The sequence below is a fragment of the Pelobates fuscus genome, chromosome 1 (genome assembly GCF_036172605.1).
Source record: "Pelobates fuscus isolate aPelFus1 chromosome 1, aPelFus1.pri, whole genome shotgun sequence".
In the NCBI taxonomy this organism is placed as follows: domain Eukaryota; kingdom Metazoa; phylum Chordata; class Amphibia; order Anura; family Pelobatidae; genus Pelobates; species Pelobates fuscus.
The window spans coordinates 456220741-456244968 of NC_086317.1; positions in this window are offsets into that span (position 1 = coordinate 456220741).

Below are 24228 nucleotides of genomic sequence, written 5' to 3' on the forward strand. Positions count from 1 at the left end.
TGTTCAATATTATACAGACGGCAGTAGTTATGTGAAAGAAGGGATCCGCTATGCAGGATATGCAGTAACAACCATAGACAAGGTGATAGAAGCTCGGCCACTGGCGAAAGGAACATCAGCACAAAAGGCAGAATTAATAGCACTAACACGAGCGTTACAATTGGCTGAAGGTTTAAGAGTAAATATCTATACGGACTCTAAGTATGCGTTTTTAACCACTCATGCCCACGGAGCTTTGTATAAAGAAAGAGGACTACTGAATTCAGAAGGCAAAGAAATCAAGTACGCAGCTGAAATCCTACAACTATTGGAAGCAGTGTGGGAGCCGAAAGAAGTCGGTATCATACATTGTCGAGCGCATCTGAGAGGAGATGGTGATGTAACCAAGGGAAATCGGATGGCAGATAGTGCAGCTAAGCGTGCTGCTGAATCAGGAAGACAGGAGTATGTGGGGCATATAGCTGCTCTTATACCAACTCCACTGTCCCAATGGACTCCAGTTTATACAGCTCAAGAAGAGGAGTGGTTAAAGACTGAACCGGGAAAGTATCTGGAGAACAAGTGGTATCAGCTAGAAGATGGAAGAATAGTTATACCAGCATCGCTAGCGGTAGAAATTGTCCAAAATTATCACAACGGGACACATTCTGGGAGAGACAGTACTGAAGAATCTCTTAGAAAACATTTCTACATACCAAGATTGTCCAACTTGACTCAGGCCATTGTACGCAGATGTGTAACGTGTGCTAAGAATAATGCAAGACAAGGACCAGTAAAGCCACCAGGAGTTCAGTTTATGGGGGGGACTCCCCATGTCCGATCTACAAACAGACTTTACAGTAATGCCTAAATCGGGTGGACATCGTTACCTGTTGGTAATTGTGTGCACCTATTCAGGCTGGGTAGAAGCATGTCCTACTCGTACAGAGAAAGCAGGAGAAGTTGTAAGATTCCTGCTACGAGAAATAATACCCCGATATGGACTACCCTGTTCTATAGGATCGGACAATGGTCCAGCTTTTGTTCATCAGTGCCTACAACAACTGACTCATATGCTTGGTATAAAGTGGAGGCTTCATACTGCATATAGACCCCAGAGTTCTGGTAAGGTAGAGAGAATGAATAGAACTATAAAGAACCAGTTGGCTAAAATGTGTCAGGAAACCCAACTTAAGTGGAACGTTCTCTTACCCATAGCTTTATTGCGAATCCGCAGTACCCCTACCAGAAGGATGGGCCTCTCTCCTTTTGAAATCATGTATGGGCGACCACCTCCCGTACTTGGTAACTTAAGGGGGGACTTGAGTCAGTTGGGAGAAGGAATTACCCGGCAGCAGGTTGTAGAGTTGGGTAAGACTATGGAGGAGGTACAGAAATGGGTACAAGATAGATTACCTGTGAATATTTATCCCCCTGTTCATAGTTATCATCCAGGAGATCAAGTGTGGATTAAAGAGTGGAATAATGTACCGTTAGGGCCCAAGTGGAGAGGTCCTTATGTTGTTCTTTTGTCTACCCCTACAGCAATAAAAGTAGCAGAAGTGACTCCGTGGATACATCACTCCAGGGTTAAACCAGCAGCAGTCGATTCTTGGCAAGTTACAGCAGATCCAGAGAATCCCTGCAAGATCCGGTTAAAACGTACTACTCAGTCGGAGTAACGAGGAATTATTGTGGATTACAAATTTTATTGTTACAGGTGTGAGTGAGAAGGCCATAATAAAGCCTGTCCGCTTACCATCACATAGTGTATAAGCCAGGAAAGTCTCGAAGGGACACCTGTGAAGACGAGCAGAACTCCATTCCCTGCAGCCCTCACATCCTGGAAGCTGAGGTTCCATCGCACGGACGAAGACTGAGGATGACGGCGAAAGATGTGCTTTTGATTGTGTTTATTTATATGTGTTTTTATATTCAGGAAGGTAGAGGTACCGACACTCCTAGCTGTGAGGTATGCATTAAGACTACGAGAACAGGTAACCATATTTCCCAAACCCTAATTTGGCATTCACAATACGAATGTAAAGGAGAGGTATCAAGATGTAGATACCTAAATATAGACTATAGTGTGTGCCATTTAGGAGTAGGAGAACCTAAGTGCTTCAGTCCGGAGTATCAACCTCGTACAATTTGGTTGACTCTCAGGAATGGAGATCCTCAGGGGACCCTAATTAATAAGACGGTGTTAGAATCCGTACATTCTTCGGGTGTTCTGCTATTTGATGCATGTAAGGCGATATCAAGTGGTAGAAAACCGTGGAATGTATGTGGGGATCTTAGATGGGAGAGGACGTATGGGTCTAATGATAAATATATTTGTCCCAGTAGTAAAAATAAATATGTGAGTCCTAGATGCCCAAATAAAGACTATAACTTTTGTCCATATTGGTCTTGTGTGGGGTGGGCGACTTGGGGACAGACAGTAGACAAAGACATGATAGTGACTAAGTTGCCGACTAGCCCTTATTGTAAGTCTATGGAATGCAACCCAGTCCATATTCTTATAAATAACCCCGACAAGTTCTTAGATAAATATGGTAATTTATTTGGGTTTCAAATATACGGGACGGGTTTAGACCCTGGGACAATATTATTTATAGGAATAGAGACTGATACGGTATCCTCCCAGACTCATCAAGTATACCATTCCTTTTACGAAGAGATGAGTATAGATAATAAGATCCCCCATAATGCTAAAAACCTGTTCATCGATTTAGCTGAAAGTATTGCCGGTAGTCTTAATGTTACCAACTGCTATGTGTGTGGAGGTACTAACATGGGAGACCAATGGCCTTAGGAAGCAAAGGAGGTAATGTCCGGTTCTGAGGCAGTTCAACAATTAATATCTACACAAGCCGATTATCATTTGAGTGTTAGAGGTAAATCTGAGTGGAGATTAAAGACCTCCATCATAGGTTATGTTTGCATAGCAAGGAAAGGAATAATGTATAATACTTCTGTAGGAGAATTAACTTGTCTAGGGCAAAAAGCTTATGATGATGATACTAAAAATACAACTTGGTGGTCGGCTTCAAATGTCTCAGAACCATCTAACCCGTTTGCTAGATATGCCAGTTTAAAGGATGTGTGGTTTGATTTATCCATCACATCTACCTGGAGAGCCCCAGCAAATTTGTACTGGATCTGTGGTAAGAAAGCCTATTCGGAGTTGCCACAGGACTGGGAAGGGGCATGTGTGTTAGGTATGCTCAAACCATCCTTCTTCTTGTTACCGATTGAAACAGGTGAGACTTTAGGTGTTAAAGTGTATGATGTGAATCATAGGAAGAAAAGGGGACCCATAGAGATAGGCACCTGGGAAGATGATGAATGGCCTCCCCAGCGTATCATAGATTATTATGGGCCAGCCACGTGGGCTGAGGATGGTACCTTTGGTTATAGAACCCCTATTTATATGCTCAACCGTATTATAAGGTTACAGGCGGTGGTTGAGATTATCACTAATGAGACATCACAAGCGCTCAATCTTCTAGCGAAGCATAACACCAGGATGAGGACAGCAGTATACCAAAATAGATTAGCCTTGGATTACCTTTTGGCAGTAGAGGGAGGTGTATGTGGGAAGTTTAACCTAAGTAATTGCTGTCTTCAAATAGATGACGAAGGGCAAGCAATAGCTGAGCTTACTAGCCATATGGTTAAACTAGCGCATGTGCCTACTCAGGTATGGAAAGGGTACAATCCAAGTAGTTGGTTTGGTAGCTGGTATGAGTGGTTTGGAGGGCTTAAGGCAGTGGTAGGTGGAGTCCTACTGATTTTACTGTTGTGTCTACTCCTACCGTGTCTTATACCCTTAGTAGTTAGGTCTGTGCAAAGCCTGATAGGAAGTATAGCAGAGAGGAAGGCTGCTGCACAGATAATGGCGATATATAAGTATAAGGCTCTAGATCAGGGAGAACCAATGCAAGAAGATGAATGTTGAAGATTCACATCATAAGATAAGTCTGGTCTGGTTCATGGTAACCTGAGGTATATGCAAACCAAGGTTAAGTGATGCCTCAAGTAATTGTGAAATATCAGAGGCATCAAAGGGGGGAATGTGATGTAATTCCAGTAAAATACAAGTTTAGCAGGCTAAGATTGCCACAAGGCATATGTATGTATATGTGTTTGTAGTATCAGTTAGTTAATAACACGTAGCTAAGATACTGTCATCACTGTACTGACCAGGTGCAGGAATGTAAGAACTGGAATTACGCGTCCCTCTCCTTTGTATCAGATGAGCCACGTGGTTAGACCGGATGGATGAGTTTAGACTCTATTCATTAAATAGGTTAAGGGTATGTGTGGGTGTAGTTAATTGTGGGAGGAGCTACAGTGCTATATAAGGAATGTACTCTATGTATTCAGGACTCAGACTTTGCTGTATTTTGGTGACGCTAGTCCCTCTGAGTCCCGATCGGTGATCCAATAAAGAATCTCTTCCTTCCTGAAGAAACCTGTGTCCATCTCTCTGTGCTTGGCTTCCGTCAGTTTCTCCGGTATCAATACTACACTTGTTAGCGTGTTATGCTTTAATGAATGAATAACAAGATGTGGTATTGTGTCTCAGACTGCGCACATGACTTCATAGTAAACATTTATATTTAATTTAACCAAATAAATCTGCTACATCATTGTGTGGCATGATCATCTAATAATCGTGCTGATTAACATAATGTAACCGTTTTGCAGTTAAAATATGTTTTAAAGCAGGAGTGCCCAAAATGTAGATGCCCAGGTGTTGTAGAACTATAGCTTCCATGAGGCTTTGTCATTGTAAAGCATTCTAAAGGCATGCAAAGCATCATGGGAGTTGTAGTTGTTCAACATCTGGGGATCTACCTTTTTTCAACACTACTGCTTTAACCCCTTAAGGACCAAACTTCTGGAATAAAAGGGAATCATGACATGTCACACATGTCATGTGTCCTTAAGGGGTTAAAGGTTAACAGTCACTTCTTAGGAAATTACAGAACTGAAATAAAACCTATGCCTTGAGTTAACCTTGTTCACGAGACCATCTGTTTTCTTTTAAATTTATATTAAAGATTTAACAAGTGACATCCACACAATTTAGTTCAGTCGAGACACAGTCAAGGCACACAATGCAAATTTAAAGTTTGCACTAACCCCACCTGTGAGGTCTCGCTGTCCTATGGGCACCAGTACCATGCAGAGAGGGCTTCGGCAGTGTTCTCTGCATGATATGCTGTGTCTGGGCCCAGCCAGCAGGCAGTCATTCACTTAGATAAACACAAAAAGAATTCAGCGCTAGTTAACACACAATTAGTAGCGGTAGGCAGCAACCCAAATAAAGGAAAACCCCTCAAGTCCTTCAGTGGATAAACACAGATAGAGAAAAAGATATGTAAGGGCTGTGCCAAATGGAGTTAGATAGTCCAGTATAATATCGCTAGGATACCAGTAGATAGTCTGGGATACTTGATAGAGTTTCTTTGTGGAGGTATTCATTGTGGGGAGGGTTGTCAGAGATGTATTTTTTGTTCAGGTGGTATGTTCTCACTTGTTTGTTTGCGTAGTTGTGTTTGTCTCTTATATATTTTTTGATTTTGAGGTGTTTTGTATCCATTTCTATTTTTTCTATTTTACTTTGAATAAGGATGGAGTTTTGTCTGTATACACGTGTGTCCATGAATGGCATTAATTTCTCTTTTAGGTCATTGATTTCTATGTCTAGTAGTGACAATTTTTTGCTTTTTTTAGTAACTAGGGTCTCGATGAGTCCGAATGTACATAATTCAAGTTTACTGTACCATTCGTCCATGAATTCTAAGTCGTCCTGATCTGAGGCAGGGAGTTTAAGCAGTCTTAAGCCTCGGGGAGTGATTTGCTCATCTATGTATTTTTTCATAGTGGCTATTTCCCATTTTAGTTTTATTTCAGATGTTAGTGCTTTTTCTAGTTTTATAAAAAGTTCTTGTTGACTTAGGGTGTGGTGCCTGATGGGTATAGGGCTAATGGGTCTAGTAGGTTCTGTATTAAATACATTGTTGACATCAATAACATAATTATTCCTAAAATCAAAGATAGACATAATAGAGGAAAAGAAGCAGCTAAAGACGAGGGGAATTAATATAGATAAACACAAAAAGAATTCAGCGCTAGTTAATACACAATTAGTACAGGTAGGCAGCAACCCAAATGAAGGAAAACCCCTCAAGTCCTTCAGTGGATAAACACAGATAGAGAAAAATATATGTAAGGGCTGCGCCAAATGGAGGTAGATAGTCCAGTAAAATATTGCTAGAATACCAGTAGATAGTCTGGGATACTTGATAGAGTTTCTTTGTGGAGGTAGGTGCGTCTGGTGTTGACCGTTCAATATATGCAAATACAAGAGAGGTAGAGGCGACCAATGGTGCAGTATGTCTAAAATTCAAGGTGCAGTAAATAATATAAGTAGAGAACTCACATTCAGGAGAGCTATGGCCAGCTCTGGTGTGGATTGCGTACAGCGGCATAATCCCCGCTTATGGGATATGTAGGGAGGGGGTCTCCGTCAGCACCGTCTGGTAGTCCAAAACTCGGAAAAGAAAATAGAAAGCAACAATAGTGCTAAAAAATATCAAACCAGACAAACCTAATGTTGTTTTTAGAGGTGCCGCCAATTTTAAATCCATTCTGACCACAAATTTTACTAAAGAAACCAAACCTATTATTAACGCTTTTATGCCCAATGCCAGCGGCTTTTATAAATGTAAAAGATGCATTGTATGCAAAAACACAGACCCCTCTGTCCCTTCCAAAACCGCTAGTTTTAAATCCAATATTACTAACAAAACCTATAAAATCAAATATTTCATCAGTTGTGGCACCAAAAATGGCATCTACCTGCTGGAGTGCCCCTGCGGTCTCCAGTATGTAGGTATGACCACAAGAAACCTTAAAGTGAGACTGAGTGAACACTGTAGAAATATTAAAAAAGGCTACCTCAATCACTCACCCTCTAAACACTTCTGCACTCATAACAATGACACAATACTTCTTAAATGTATCGGTATAAAAAAATGTGTTACTTTGCCATTAGTGTGCCTTGCTCTGAATATGTTACTTTGCCGTTAGTGTGCCTTGCTCTGAATATGTTACTTTGCCTTTAGTGTGCCTTGCTCTGAATATGTTACTTTGCCATTAGTGTGCCTTGCTCTGAATATGTTACTTTGCCTTTAGTGTGCCTTGCTCTGAATATGTTACTTTGCCGTTAGTGTGCCTTGCTCTGAATATGTTACTTTGCCTTTAGTGTGCCTTGCTCTGAATGTTACTTTGCCGTTAGTGTGCCTTGCTCTGAATATGTTACTTTGCCGTTAGTGTGCCTTGCTCTGAATATGTTACTTTGCCGTTAGTGTGCCTTGCTCTGAATATGTTACTTTGCCGTTAGTGTGCCTTGCTCTGAATATGTTACTTTGCCGTTAGTGTGCCTTGCTCTGAATATGTTACTTTGCCTTTAGTGTGCCTTGCTCTGAATATGTTACTTTGCCATTAGTGTGCCTTGCTCTGAATATGTTACTTTGCCTTTAGTGTGCCTTGCTCTGAATATGTTACTTTGCCGTTATTGTGCCTTGCTCTGAATATGTTACTTTGCCGTTAGTGTGCCTTGCTCTGAATATGTTACTTTGCCGTTAGTGTGCCTTGCTCTGAATATGTTACTTTGCCGTTAGTGTGCCTTGCTCTGAATATGTTACTTTGCCATTAGTGTGCCTTGCTCTGAATATGTTACTTTGCCTTTAGTGTGCCTTGCTCTGAATATGTTACTTTGCCGTTAGTGTGCCTTGCTCTGAATATGTTACTTTGCCTTTAGTGTGCCTTGCTCTGAATATGTTACTTTGCCGTTAGTGTGCCTTGCTCTGAATATGTTACTTTGCCTTTAGTGTGCCTTGCTCTGAATGTTACTTTGCCGTTAGTGTGCCTTGCTCTGAATATGTTACTTTGCCGTTAGTGTGCCTTGCTCTGAATATGTTACTTTGCCGTTAGTGTGCCTTGCTCTGAATATGTTACTTTGCCGTTAGTGTGCCTTGCTCTGAATATGTTACTTTGCCTTTAGTGTGCCTTGCTCTGAATATGTTACTTTGCCTTTAGTGTGCCTTGCTCTGAATATGTCACTTTGCCGTTAGTGTGCCTTGCTCTGAATATGTTACTTTGCCGGTAGTGTGCCTTGCTCTGAATATGTTACTTTGCCGGTAGTGTGCCTTGCTCTGAATATGTTACTTTGCCAGTAGTGTGCCTTGCTCTGAATATGTTACTTTGCCGTTAGTGTGCCTTGCTCTGAATATGTTACTTTGCCGTTAGTGTGCCTTGCTCTGAATATGTTACTTTGCCGTTAGTGTGCCTTGCTCTGAATATGTTACTTTGCCGTTAGTGTGCCTTGCTCTGAATATGTTACTTTGCCGTTAGTGTGCCTTGCTCTGAATATGTTACTTTGCCGGTAGTGTGCCTTGCTCTGAATATGTTACTTTGCCGGTAGTGTGCCTTGCTCTGAATATGTTACTTTGCCGTTAGTGTGCCTTGCTCTGAATATGTTACTTTGCCGTTAGTGTGCCTTGCTCTGAATATGTTACTTTGCCGGTAGTGTGCCTTGCTCTGAATATGTTACTTTGCCTTTAGTGTGCCTTGCTCTGAATATGGTACTTTGCCTTTAGTGTGCCTTCCTCTGAATGTATTGATTGAATGTGATGATGTGATTGTGATAAGTTTAATTGCAGTTTTAATTATTATGATTTAATGTAATGGATGTTGGTGTGTTTTGGTGGTGTACTTGTGGTAGCAGCGGCGGGGGGTGGGGCAGCATTACATCCTTGGACCCAGGCAGAACATTGTCTTGGGCCGGCCCTGAGTGGAACCATCCCCTTTTCATTAACAACAGGGACTAAAACTTTGAAAATCACATCTAACTTGTGTTAACCTTTTTTTTTCATGAGATTACCTGCTGTATTTAAAATTTATATTAAAGATTTAGCAAATTCTATCATAATACAGTCCAGACAAGGCAAAGCCAGGGCAAACATTGGAGAATAGATAATTGTAGAAATGTGACTGACTTTTTATGTGAATTTGCAATAAAGAGATTCCAGGTAAGCTGTGACTATGTTGTTTGAGTGCCTGGTGAGACCACAATCTCTCTAAATTCTGAAATATAAGGATCAGCAAACATAATTTGTAAAACCCTGGAAATTGACCGTTCCTCTTTAAGTAGTGAATCAGTATGAGATTTTAAGGCTTTTGAACTATTGTGTACAGGACATTCAGCTAGGATGCTTTCCTTGAGATTAAATGGGGGGTTTTAGAAGTCCAGGGGAAAACTGAACATGTTAAGGGTGTACTTGGACTGAGCATTCTTTTTATAAATGACCCAAATTCTGCACATGCTCAGTTAGTCTCAACAGCTTATCCAGACAGGCCACACTCCTTATCAGTGTATTAATCTGTGCTGTAGTAAGAGAAGGGGACAGTATGATGTATGCTTACAATTCATAATGGAAATTTGCATGTTTGACCTACGGAAACAAAAGCTAACATTAGTTTTCTCATTTGCCAACAGCTAACAATTTATTTATTTCATTTTTATTATGACATCAATTTTCTGATTGGGTAATGCTTTATGTCCACCTTTGTATGAGCCAACACTATACCAAATGTAAATGGAGCTATATACTGCATTGATGAAGAGAGCCCCCGAATGTTCAATGTCTGAATAAATGTGGTATTATTTCTTTTTTTATATTTGTGACTTAGAGTAAAGGCATTGGAGACAAAACCACAGCCAGAGACTGACATTGTGTGAAAAATTTAATTTGCCTGTGAGATAGTTGGCTCACATAGGAGCTAGATGATGGCTAAATATAACATTTACAGCACTCTGCTCTTTGAGAAATGTGAGACATTATTAACTTTTCAATATTGTTCTAAACTTTTCAGAGCAGAAAGTGTTGTCTCCCTGGCATATTGAGAGAAACCACAAAAAATCATTAAAAGTCATAGATTAAAGAAGAAAGAACAGAGGTGTCACCGGCTGCATATATTTAAACATTAAAGAAGTGTCATGGTTAAATAACTTTATTGCCGTTAGTAACTAATGCCTGACAGCATTATTGGAATCTACTGTAGCGAGTGTGTAAAAAATGATAAGCTTAAAGTCATGTCTACAAATGCTCGCAGTTTAGGGAATAAGATCCATGAACTTGTGGCAATAATGGCAACTGAGAATGTAAATTTAGTCACCGTTACTGAGACATGGTATAATGAGAAAAATGACTGGGACATAGCAATACCAGGGTACACTTTATATAGAAAAGACAGAAAAGGCAAGAAAGGGGGAGGAGTGGTCCTGTATGTGAAGTATAGCATAAAATCTAACCTAATAAAAGTTAGTGAGGTGAACATAGAGTCCGTTTGGGTTACGTTAGAATTTGGTGATCACACAGTAACTCCTGTAGGTGTTATTTACAGGCCCCCTGGACAAATAGAAGATTTAGATAATCTACTAGTTGAGGAAATAGCTAAAATGACAATGAAGGGGTAAGTTATCATCATGGGCAACTTTAATCTTCCTGATGTGAACTGGAAAACCAAAACAGCTGCTTGTGCCAGGAGCACACATATTCTAAACTCCCTACTGGGATTATCTCTAAAACAAGTCGTTGAGGAGCCAACTCGTAAGGAGGCCACACTAAATTTAGTGTCAACAAATGGAGATTTAGTATCAGATATTACTGTAAGTGAAGGTTTAGGATCCAGTGATAATCAGTCAGTGTGGTTTAATATAAGAAAAGTGACTGAGTCACACCACAGAAAAACAAAAGTTTTAGATTTTAGAAAAACAGACTTTTCTAAAATTACAATATGCTTAAAGGAGTCCTTGTCAGACTGGAGCAGTTTAAATGGAGTCCAGGAGAAATGGGATTATTTTAAAAGTTGCACTACTGAAAGCAACAGGGAATTCCATTAGGCTTGTCAGGAAGAGCAGAAACCCCTGTGGTACTCCACAGAAGTGGCCAAAATAGTAAAAAAAAAAAAAAAAGTTGGCTTTTAGTAAGTATAAAAAAAAAAAGAGTGAGGAAGATAGACAGATCTAAAAGATTAGGCAGAAAGAGGCAAAATCAAGTTAGAAGATCCTCCAAAGAACACACAGAAGAGAGAATAGCACAGTCAGTAAAAAAGATGGATAAAACATTTTTTAGATACATAAATGAGAAAAGGAAAGTAAAACAAGGATTAGTTAGATTAAAAACAAAAGAAGGAAGGTAAAAAGAAGAGGATAAAGGTCTAGTTGACTGCCTCAATGAATATTTTTGTTCAGTATTTACAGATGAAAATGAAGGAGAAGGACTTTAGTTAAGAAAAAGGACAAATGAGTAATTTGCTACATGTGAGTTTACAGAGGAAGAGGTTCTATTTCAACTGTCAAAAGTAACAACAAATAAGTTGATGGGGCCTGATGGGATACACCCAAAGTTAATAAAAGAACTTAGTGGTGTACTAGCAAAACCATTTATGGATTTATTTAACCAATCATTGTTAACAGGAGTAGTCACAGAAGATTGGAAGTTAGCAAATGTTGTGCCCATTCACAAGAAAGGTAGTAGGGTGGAGTCGGGTAACTATAGGCCAGTAAGCCTTACTTCAGTAGTGGGGAAAGTGGTGGAAACCTTGTTAAAGGACAAAATTACTGAACATGTAAAATCACATGGATTTCAAGATCAGAGACAACATGGTTTACTTCAGGGAAATCATGCCAAACAAATCTTATTCATTTTTTTGATTGGGTTACTAAAATAACAGATCAGGATGGTGCAGTAGACATTGCTTACCAAGATTTCAGTAAGGCTTTTGACACTGTTGCACGTAGAAGGCTTATCAATTAACTGCAATCTTTAAGTTTGGATTCCAATATTGCTGAATGGGCTAGGCAGTGGCTGAATGACAGGCAACAGAGGGTTGTAGTCAAAGGAGTATATTCAAAGCAAGGTCTAGTTAGAAGTGGGGTACCTCAGGGATCTGTACTTGGACCCATTCTCTTTAATATTTTTTTTAGTGATATTGCAGGTCTTGATGGTAAGGTATGTCTTTTTGCTGATGATACTAAAATTTGCAACAGGGTTGATGTTCCAGGAGGGATAAGCCAAATGGAAAATGATTTAGGTAAATTAGAAAAATGGTCAGAGTTGTGGCAACTGACATTTAATGTGGATAAGTGCAAGATAATCCACCTTAGGCGTAAAAACCCCAGGGCAAAGTACAGCATATTTGATACCCTACTAACCTCAACATCTGAGTAAGGGAGTAATTATTTCAGATGACTTATGTAGCGAAAGCCACTTCGCCACTGTGGTTTGGAGGGGGCTGCTTGCCCGCCTCTTACCCTGTGACTACGGTCCCTGGGCGATTTGGCCCTTTATGCACGGTATTTGGACATACTGTGGGTTATTGGGCTGCCCCAGGATTATGGGCCCTCTCATCAGCCCATACGAAACTTAAACCCCATGGCGTTTGAACTGTGTTTGTGGCATCTAAACGCTGTTTGGATATGTTGAGCGCTCAGATCCAAGCCATCTGGGGATGGGTTGAATGTGGGGGTTCTGTTTAGTATAACAGGAGTTATGTATTTTTATGTCTTTTGGTGGTTGCTGGTAACATGTGCTTAATGGAGGCTGTGTTTGTCCCTGGATATAATTAAATCAGCTTCTCCATTGTCTCCAGGATAGAGGATTCTGGGGAACTAGTTTGAGCTTCTAAAAACCATGCTTCCAGAAGGTCAAATGCACATTTGTACTAACTTTTGAACCCCTGGTCCAATTCGTATGATTTTTGAGTATGTTGTTCCCTCGAATGGATTGATTGTGTATATGTATTTTTATGCGAATGTGATGTATATTTTGGGAGTTATGAATGTTGTGTAAAAACTGTATTTTCCCTACCTAGGATAATTGTATTTCCTGTGTGTACAGATAATTAGTTTACAGGTAGAGGGGAGGGCTATGTGTGGGATGTAACTATTGTGTGATTGGTTAATGTACGTTACTGTGTGTGTCCCTCCCCTTCATGGGAGCACCTAATAAAAAGGGCTGCAAGCTAGCAGCCAGGGAGTTCCTGTTTTACCCTCAAAGTGAAGTGTCGTCTCATTATTGGGGGAGGATTTATTGTATGCTGTTCCAGTTTGACTGCTAGGATTGAAAACCTATTCGTATGGTTCCTATTCAACTGTCTACAGCATTCAGAGGCTTGAGAGGATTTATACGCTTCTCTGATTCGGTGATTGTGGTGTCGGCTAGAGTGCTTGGAGGCCTCAGGAAGCGCTAGGAGCATCCTTTAACGGAGGTACCAAGTCGGGGTGCCAGGCGATCCGTTACATTGGTGGCAAGCGGTGGGATGGCGTCCTAGTGCGAGGAGAAGCAGCTCAGAGACACCGGTAACGTGTGGAGTTGTGCAGCGTCCTTATCTTCAGCAACATAATGGAACCAGCAGTGGCTACAGCAAGCATGGCGTATAGCTACTCCGTACTAGAGTTTGGCACAATGGTAGGGTTGCGCCTGAAGTTTTACGGACCCAATCCAGAGGAGAAATACGTGCGGTTCGTGTGGGACATGGTGACCCGGAACCTACAACACAGGGCGTTGAGGGAAGGCCAGTGGGCACGTTGGGAGAAACTCCAGCCACAGGTAGAGTGGGACGAGGAAGAAACCGAGGTGGCCGGTGGAGATGGGACCGAGGTCTCTCTACCGGCCCTACAGGGATGCTGGGCACCCGGCCCAGATCCCCAGCGGCAGTATGTTTTACAGGGAGGGGAGACAGTCGGTCTCACTCCCCAGCGGCAGAAGGTGTTATTGGAGGAAGAGACAACCGGTCTCCCTCCCCAACAGCAACCAGAGGTACCCGAGGTAGAGGACCTCATAGACTGGTCCTGGGAGGACCCCCTGCAGGCAGGTGGAGATGGGACCGAGATCTCTCCACCGGCCCTACAGGGATGCTGGGCAACCGGCCCAGATCCCCAACTAGAGCTGGAGTTACAGAAAGTGGAGAGCATCGACCTCCCCCCCCAGCAGCAGCCGGAGTACCAGGGGGAGGTAAGTGATATTTCTCCTCCTCAGTCAACTCCTTTGTTCCCTGACCCCCCAGCAGAAGAGCTGGCAACTGGGCAGAGCGCCGCTGGCCTCTGTCCTCCCTTGTTTCCTTCCCCTGAGCCTGACTTTCTACAGGCTGCCTCAGCGGAAGAGCTGGCAACTGGGCAGAGCGCCGCTGGCCTCTGTCCTTCCTTTTTTCCTTACCCTGAGACTACCCCAGCTCTGACCCCGGAGCAGAGCACATCGGGCATCTGGCCCCCAAGTACTCACAGCCATTTGCCCAGCAAGGCCGAGGGTGCCACAGTTTCACCCCACAACTTGGGACCTACAGGCCAGTATGACTTATTGTTGGGGGGCTATTCTGTGAATTCTTTATTGTGGGGGGGCTACACTGCTAAATTTGTTTTGTGGGTTAGACCCTCTGTGAACTATGTACCGTGGGTGGGCCATTCTGTGAATTCTTTATTGTGGGGGGGCTACACTGCTAAATTTGTTTTGTGGGTGGGCTACTCTGCTAATTTTGTTTTATGGGTGGGCTGCCCGACTAATCTAGGTACTGACCGGCAGAAGGTCAGGTACCTGGTTAGTCTACCCCCGAATGGGAAGATATGTAGCGAAAGCCACTTCGCCACTGTGGTTTGGAGGGGGCTGCTTGCCCGCCTCTTACCCTGTGACTACGGTCCCTGGGCGATTTGGCCCTTTATGCACGGTATTTGGACATACTGTGGGTTATTGGGCTGCCCCAGGATTATGGGCCCTCTCATCAGCCCATACGAAACTTAAACCCCATGGCGTTTGAACTGTGTTTGTGGCATCTAAACGCTGTTTGGATATGTTGAGCGCTCAGATCCAAGCCATCTGGGGATGGGTTGAATGTGGGGGTTCTGTTTAGTATAACAGGAGTTATGTATTTTTATGTCTTTTGGTGGTTGCTGGTAACATGTGCTTAATGGAGGCTGTGTTTGTCCCTGGATATAATTAAATCAGCTTCTCCATTGTCTCCAGGATAGAGGATTCTGGGGAACTAGTTTGAGCTTCTAAAAACCATGCTTCCAGAAGGTCAAATGCACATTTGTACTAACTTTTGAACCCCTGGTCCAATTCGTATGATTTTTGAGTATGTTGTTCCCTCGAATGGATTGATTGTGTATATGTATTTTTATGCGAATGTGATGTATATTTTGGGAGTTATGAATGTTGTGTAAAAACTGTATTTTCCCTACCTAGGATAATTGTATTTCCTGTGTGTACAGATAATTAGTTTACAGGTAGAGGGGAGGGCTATGTGTGGGATGTAACTATTGTGTGATTGGTTAATGTACGTTACTGTGTGTGTCCCTCCCCTTCATGGGAGCACCTAATAAAAAGGGCTGCAAGCTAGCAGCCAGGGAGTTCCTGTTTTACCCTCAAAGTGAAGTGTCGTCTCATTATTGGGGGAGGATTTATTGTATGCTGTTCCAGTTTGACTGCTAGGATTGAAAACCTATTCGTATGGTTCCTATTCAACTGTCTACAGCATTCAGAGGCTTGAGAGGATTTATACGCTTCTCTGATTCGGTGATTGTGGTGTCGGCTAGAGTGCTTGGAGGCCTCAGGAAGCGCTAGGAGCATCCTTTAACGGAGGTACCAAGTCGGGGTGCCAGGCGATCCGTTACAACTTAAAGGTAGGCAGACAAAGTAATAGAGCAGCAGGAAATGCTAGCAGAATGCTTGGTTGTATAGGGAGAGGTATTAGCAGTAGAAAGAGAGAAGTGCTCATGCCGTTGTACAGAACACTGGTGAGACCTCACTTGGAGTATTGTACTCAGTACTGGAGACCGTATCTCCAGAAGGATATTGATACTTTAGAGTTCAGAGAAGGGCTACTTAACTGGTTCATGGATTGCAGGATAAAACTTACCAGGAAAGGTTAAAGGATCTTAACATGTATAGCTTGGAGGAAAGACGAGACAGGGGGGATATGATAGAAACATTTAAATACATAAAGGGAATCAACACAGTAAAGGAGGAGACTATATTGAAAAGAAGAAAAACTACCACAACAAGAGGACAGTGAGGGAGTTTAAAGGGACACTCCAGGCACCCAGACCACTTCTGCTCATTGGAGTGGTCTGGGTGCCAACTCCCACTACCCTTAACCCTGCAACTGTAATTATTGCAGTTTTTCATAAACTGCAATATTTACATTGCAGGGTTAACTCCACCTCTAGTGGCTGTCTATTAGACAGCCACTAGAGGTCACTTCCTTGTTTCTAGCACAGGTTTCCTGTGCTAGAGCGTCGCTGGACGTCCTCACGCTGTGTGAGGACCTCCAGCGTCGCTCTATTCCCCATAGGAAAGCATTGAAATGATTTTTCAATGCTTTCCTATGGGGAGACGTATTGCGCATGCGCGGCATTTCCGCGCATGCGCATTAGGTCTCCTCGGCCGGTGAGCGAGATTAGTCTCGCCCACCGGCCGACGTAATCACTAGGAGGAGCGTCGCGGAGGCGGAGACAGCGGCGAGGGACATCGCCGCTGTCCCAGGTAAGTGACTGAAGGGGTTTTCACCCCTTCAGTAACCGGGGATTGGTGGGTGGGAGGGAGAGGGACCCTCCAGTGCCAGAAAAACGGATCGTTTTTCTGGCACTGGAGTTTCCCTTTAAGCATGCATGGGATAGGCATAAGGCTGTCCTAACTATAAGATAAGGCCAGGGACTAATTATAAGTATTTTGAGATTTGTGCAGACTAGATGGGCTGGATGGTTCTTATCTGCCGTCACATTCTATGTTTCTATGTCTTATCGTTTGGTTTCTGGTTTCCCTTGATTCTTTCTAGTCCCAACTATTCTGCCTTCCCTTGCATTTGCTGAGAGCACTAGCTGAGCACTCCTAGCCAATCTCCCTAAGTCCTGTACCGTTGAGCTCAGTTCAGTGCAGCAGCTGCAGAGGGCACAAGAGAAGGTGCTAAGCCTCTGGCAGGCTCCAGGTAAGCTGTGAAATTTACACTAATTAATATAAGCAGGGGCATAAAATAGGTACAGTAAGCTTTGGTACAGCCCCCTAGTGGCTTAATACAAGTAGAACAAGAGAAAGGAACACCACCCGAACACATTACTAATAAAAAAAAAACATTATTGTATATTCAATAAATAATAAAAAAGTATATATATACACACACATTGCAAATTCAAAATGCTAACAAAAATTACCACAAGCATATGGCTTAATCAGAGCAATGTACTGCCATATGAGCATTGAATGTGTTGTGTGACTGACATATTCACTATTTATATGGAAGTACATTGATCTGGTTAATTATATAATATACAAGTTAGTTTAAATACCAGGAATCAGGAAGGAGAGCTTACCGTAGATTGTGAGGAAGTGAACTATAATCTCTATAAAATAAACATTGAGAACCTCCATGAGGAATTGAAACTCCGTTATATATGATGGTTATATTTCCTTTTATTATCTTTTATCTGTTTCCTTGTAGACCTGCTGATCGAGTAGCCCGCGTGTCGCAATGGACCTATGGTGAAGTCACGTATAATGATGTGAAAATAATTTATAGCCAGAACTAGACTTAACAGATAAAAGTCTATTTCTGGAACAAACGGGTAACCTGTTGGAGGGCCACCACATCCCAATGGCTAGCACCATCTCACAGGGAAATTATATATTTTTTCATTGTTAAAGGAACAGTATAGTGTTAGTAATACAAACATGTATTCCTAACGCCATAGTTTTCTCTTCACTAGTGTGTCTTTTTGGTAACATGTGCTTAATGGAGTTTTGCCTCTGTCCTTGGAAATAATTGTGTTACTTCCCAATTATCTCCAGGACAGAGAGGAGGGATTGTGATGCATTGTTGGATTGTAAGCTTGTGATTGGTCAATGTCCCAGTTTCCCATCTTATCCCCTAGGGGAAGACCTGCATAAAAGCCAGGCAGGTAGCCCCAGTAAATCAGTTCTGCTTGACCCTCAAAACGAAGTGTCGTCTCGTTCTTGGGGGGAATTGGATTGTATGCTATTACAGTGCGACTGCCAGGAGTGTAAACTGTTCGTATGGTTTTTTCTGTGCGGCTGTTTAACAGCATTCGTGTGTTTCCTGTTCGTGAGTTGGAGGATTCGTATGGTTGCAGTTCGGGAGATTGGTGATTGCAGTAGCTGCCTGTGCATCTGAAAGGGGAATATCGCCTAAACGGTTTTTATCCTCTTGTGTGCAAAACCGTCCGTTAAAACTAGTTAAACGATGCCCACCCACCCTCCCTCACCAAATCAAATTATAAAATAGTGATAAAAGGCTTTTACTTACCTTTTTTCTAGAGGGTAGAGTTGCTGCTCTTCCCGTGATATCGTAATGCACTAGCGACTGGGCAGCTATTGCTACCCAGTCGCTAGTGCAATTATGGGGGACCTGGCACAGGTTCTCCCGTTCCCCCATGGTGGGGAACCCAAATAACTAAAATGGGGGGACATAGTGCCCTCCCTGCGCCCCGTCTTAGGCTGCAGGGAGAACCAGCATTTTTTGTTTCTCCTCCATGCTATCTGGGTTTATTCTCCTGCAGCACGGATATGACAGAACACCCTGTAACTGGAATACTGTGTTCCCTTACTATTCCCTGTTTTGTTTGGTAAATACAGTGTTCACAGACTTTTCCCTCTGTTTTGTTTGGTAACTGAACAAAACCACAAAATACCCAGACAACCCGTATGCTTATTAACCTCGTTCACCCCTGTTAACACATCAATAACGATTCCCACCTCAGTGTTGTAAGTGGTTGGCTGGGTGGCCACCGTTCCTATGCACGAACACGTCATGGCAGCCATCTTGTTTGCACGAATGCAGGCAGCGGTGTTTGGTTGTCGAGTGCATGGAACTAAAATCGGACACTCGACCTCGCAAACACCGCTGAACTTCCATCCCCCCTGCGTTAGTTTCTTTACATCCTGGAAGAGCACTGTTTGGTGGAATCATTTACATGGTTTAGGTGAACACTACCTGCCTATCCTGCAGCATGGAGTCTATTAAACGAAATAACTGAAACGAAAAGGTAATGCATTCGACATTTACCCTTTTGTTTTGTATATAATTCGTATGTAGGACTTTTATTTATGTTATAGCAAACGAAAAAGTCTAAAAATTCTGACAAAATCATATTTGTCTGATAACGAATGCACATGTCAATACAAAATACAGATTAAGGAACTACACACTCACACTCTCTCTCTACAGTTTTAGATCTTACAAGGCTACTTTAAATCACCTATCTTGGCAAACAAATATGGGGATTCAGTTCCACCATATGGTCATATTGTGATAAGCACTCCACTACTTCACAGTACCCCAATATCGGTGGGTCCTACACAGGGGCGGGCTGGGCCGGGGGCAGGGAGGCAATTGCCCCCCAGGCCGCCCTAAATAATTAGAAAAATGGCCACTGCAGGGCCGGTCCTGGGCGCCAGGAGGAGGGGGTGCCGCGCGGAGCAGGCTGATAGCCTGTCACATGGAGCCCAGCAGGTGGCCAACTGGCCACTTACGGTGCCCCAGTAGCAAGGCAGAGTAGGCACCTGCTTGTCCCAGATGGCAGGTGCCTACTCTGCAGCAATATACCGGCCGGTGTTCAGGCATGTGGCGGCGAGGGAGCTCTGCTGATGATCTTTGAGCTCTGCTGATGATCTTCATGCTCCCTCGCGCGCCCTCTCTGGTGATGCCGGGAGCCGGAATATGACGTAATTCCGGCCCCGCATCACTAAACTGCGCGAGGGAGCAGAGAGGAGCAGGAATATGATGGAAGTCACTGGATCCCGGGGAAAGGACCCAGAGGACTCCTAAAGGTAGGAGCAACAAGAAATAAAATACATTTGTGAGTGTGTGTCTGAAAGTAAGTAAGTGTGTGTGTCTGGAAGTGTGTGTGTGTCTGGAAGTGTGTGTGTGTGTGTGTGTGTGTGTGTCTGGAACTGTGTGTGTGTGTAAGTGTGTGTGTGTCTGGAAGTGTGTGTGTGTCTGGAAGTGTGTGTGTGTCAGGAACTGTGTGTGTGTGGAAGTGTGTGTGTGTGTGTGTGTGTGTCTGGAAGTGTGTGTGTGTGTGTGTGTCTGGAAGTGTGTGTCTGGAAGTGTGTGTGTGTGTGTCTGGAAGTGTGTGTCTGGAAGTGTGTGTGTGTGTCTGGAAGTGTGTGTGTGTGTCTGGAATTGTGTGTGTGTGTGTCTGGAAGTGTGTGTGTGTGTCTGGAAGTGTGTGTGTGTGTGTGTCTGGAAGTGTGTGTGTGTGTGTCTGGAAGTGTGTGTGTGTGTGTGTGTGTCTGGAAGTGTGTGTGTGTGTGTGTGTCTGGAAGTGTGTGTGTGTGTGTGTGTGGAAGTGTGTGTGTGTGTGTGTGTGTCTGGAAGTGTGTGTGTGTGTCTGGAAGTGTGTGTGTGTGTGTGTGTCTGGAAGTGTGTGTGTGTGTCTGGAAGTGTGTGTGTGTGTCTGGAAGTGTGTGTGTGTGTGTCTGGAAGTGTGTGTGTGTGTGTGTGTGTGGAAGTGTGTGTGTGTGTGTCTGGAAGTGTTTGTGTGTGTCTGTCAGGGCCGTCTTTCCGCATGGGGCCCTACCGCGCTGCCCAGCATGCCCGTCCGACAGGGGAGATCTCCCCTGCCGGCCAACGGAGAGGTGGCCTTGTTTTCTGGCCTTGTGCCGGTGAGGGAGATCTTAATTCAATCGGGGAGAGAGGTAGCTGCCTAGGACCCAGGGCTGCAGGAGAGGCCGACCTGTAAGGCAGATCGTTCCTCCCGCAAGCAGGCTGTGTGGAGCGTTGCAGCTCATTACCATTGCAATGCTCCACACAGCATTCTGCGCGCAGGAGGACAGGAGACAGCCTGCAGCCAGACAAGCTGCAGGCTGTACAGAATTCACAACTGGACCACCAGGGCTGGCTGTGTCCCAGCCTATTTCACCAAAGGTAAGAAGAAGGGTGGGGGGGGGACATATAGATTTTTTTTTTTAATACATTTTTATTGAAGCATTTTTCTTTTTCACAATGAAAGACAATTATGCTGGGCCTAAGAGATTCAATTCGTATATAATGTTACAAACAAATAAATATTTAGATAAATTATTACACATTATTTGGCATTATACAAAAACATATTATCACAATAATCACCTAGGAACCAGCATAAAATAACACTTAAAACAAAATAAAAGACAAGAACCGTCACCAAAATTTAGAGCACATAATTTAGAGCACATGATTAATTATTTTCTCCGACATTAGTCTATATATCTCCACGTCTATTTTATATTCTATTTGATTTATCACTTAGTAAAACCAACATATATATCACAATAGAATACAGATATAAAAAACTATCTAGATAGAAGGATGTCCAAATAAGCCCTTATATTTTTTTAACCAATCTTTATACCATCTTTATATTTCCTCTTCGACATAAAAGTCGAATTGTTGATCAGCTCATATTCCATTGACATTTGAAACATGACCTGATCGATCAGTAGCCGCTTATCAAACGGCTTTGATGATTTCCAATGTCTCGCAATAATAATTTTAACAGCGACTAAGCAATGAATGGCAAAACAAACATCCTTCTGGGAATTGAAAATCAGATTTAGATGTAAGAGGGCCGAAGCGGCATTCTCCTCAATTCTATTTGTCGTCATAGCTGTAAAAATATTAAAAGCCCATGACCATAGATATTTAACAACAGGACAGGTCCACCATATATGTGTATAAGTACCTGGCTGACTTCCACATCTCCAACACGTTGGATCAATAGAATCATATATTCTAGCCAGTCTGGCTGGAGTGTAGTACCATCTATATAAAACTTTAAAATGGCACTCAGACAAGTTAAGGCAGTGTATATATTTGTTTACCAGACTTAGAGAGGAATTCCACTCTTCTACAGAAATCTGCAAATCTAATTCTAATTCCCACGTTTTGATCAGTCTATGAGGGAATTCTTTAAGCAGCTCCAACAAGGACGCTGCAACAGACGAGATCTTTCTGATAGATTGACTACGAAATATAAATTCCAATTTCTTTGCAAATATATTAGATGTTTTAATAACGTTTTTATAGATGAAATTTTTTAAGCGAAGGTAAGTAAAGATTTCTCCACGTGGAATGTGGAGAGTATCTATAATGATTTGGAAAGGTAAAATTTTATCTCCCTGCATAATATCTGCAAACCTAAGTTTATCAACATTATTCCAATACTTTAACGAGAAGTCTTCTATCAGAATTTCCAATATATTAAGTGTACATGTTTTAGGTATAAGATTATTTATGCCTAGTTTTTTCTTGATATAAAGCCATTCTTCCAGAGTCTGAGATAATATCAACGAGCTGGTTAGGGGTGAATTCATGAGAGTGGTCCTTGTAATTGTCCACATAGAATGTTGTAATTTGTCCAAATGAGCCACTTTGGATTCTATAATATACCAGGGCTCAGAAACCTGTTTAGGATCCTGGAGAAGATAGATATGCCTAATAATATTCGCTTGATAACTGTATACAATACTAGGGAAATTTAGACCACCATTACTCAACTTTTTGGTTAGGATCTTTTGAGTAATTCTTGGTTTTTTGTAGTTCCAGATAAAATTATTAAAACTTGATTGAATCATTGCTAACCAGGGTACAGGGACTTTAAGTGGAATCATGGAGAACAAGTATAGCCATTTAGGTAGAATATATGAGTTAATAATATTGATTTTGCCTTGCCATGAGGTTTCTAAATTTCTCCATTTTTTAAGTTTGAGATTCATGTTACGGATGAAAATCGATATATTCCTCTCCATTATTCCAGCCGGCTTAGCAGTTATAACTAGTCCCAAGTAGTTTATTTCTAAATCTGTCCATATGAATTTGTAAGTGTCGGCTAAGATAGTGACTATTCATGAACATTACTGTGGATTTGTTAATATTTAATTTGAAATTTGAAATAATGGAGTATCTATCAATTTCAGACATTAAAGATTTCAGAGACGACTCTGGAGAGGAGAGCGTGAGTAGCGCATCGTCCGCATAAAGAGATATTTTAGCATCCAGAGTATTCATTTGAACACCTCTAATCAGTGGATTGTTCCTGATATTAATAGCCAGAGGCTCAATGGACAGAATATACAACAAAGGGGAGAGCGGACACCCTTGACGCGTGCCATTTTTGAGTGCAAACCACCCTGCGGTAATATTAGGGCCCACAGTGCGTGCAGAAGGGGCGGAATACAAAGCCATTATGGCCTTGTGTATCCAGCCTGTAAACCCAAAAGCAGTAAGAACTTCAGCTAAGTAACCCCACCCGACCCTGTCAAATGCTTTTTCGGCATCTAGAGACAGGGCCAGGAGGGGAAACTGATCTCTATTGGCCAAGTCTACGATGTCTATTATTCTCCTAGTATTGCTAGATGCTAACCTACCCGGTACAAACCCAATCTGATCCGGATGGATCAGGGTCGTAATTATGGACTTGATTCTCTCCGCGATTATAGCCGCATATATCTTCATGTCTACGTTAATTAGCGCTATAGGTCTATAATTACTAGGATCGGTGCTAATTTTATTTTGTTTTAGTATTGGAATAATATTTGCTTGTAGTAGTTCAGTTGGAAAAGACTCATTTATGGCTATTTGGTTTAGTCAATAAAAACTGCATATGTTTATAATATAAATTTGAAAAACCATCCGGACCCGGGGTTTTATTAATGGGTAATCTGTTTATTTGAAACTGAACTTCGTCCTCCGAAATGGTTTTATTTAAGTTTAATAAATCCTGGTAAGTAACTTTTGGTATCTGCGTATCGAGTAAATAATTTTTTATATCGTTAACCTTAGGGGACAGTTTTAAATTATACAAATCTTCATATAATTGATTCAATCTTTCCCCTATTGAAGAAGGGGTCGAGTAGACCTTTTGACCATCGATCAATTGTTCGACTCTATTTTTTGCATTATGATTTTGCAATCGTTTAGACAGATTTTTATTTGCTCTATTCCCCGTATGGTAATTATTTAGTTTTAATTTGTGAATATTTATTTTAATTTTCTGTTCAACCTTTAAATGTATTTGTTTTTGTAAACCATTTAACTTAGTTTTAATTTCTGCAGAGGGATTCTGTTTATTTAATTTCGATAGATTATAAAACTCGATATACAGATCACTTAAAGTCT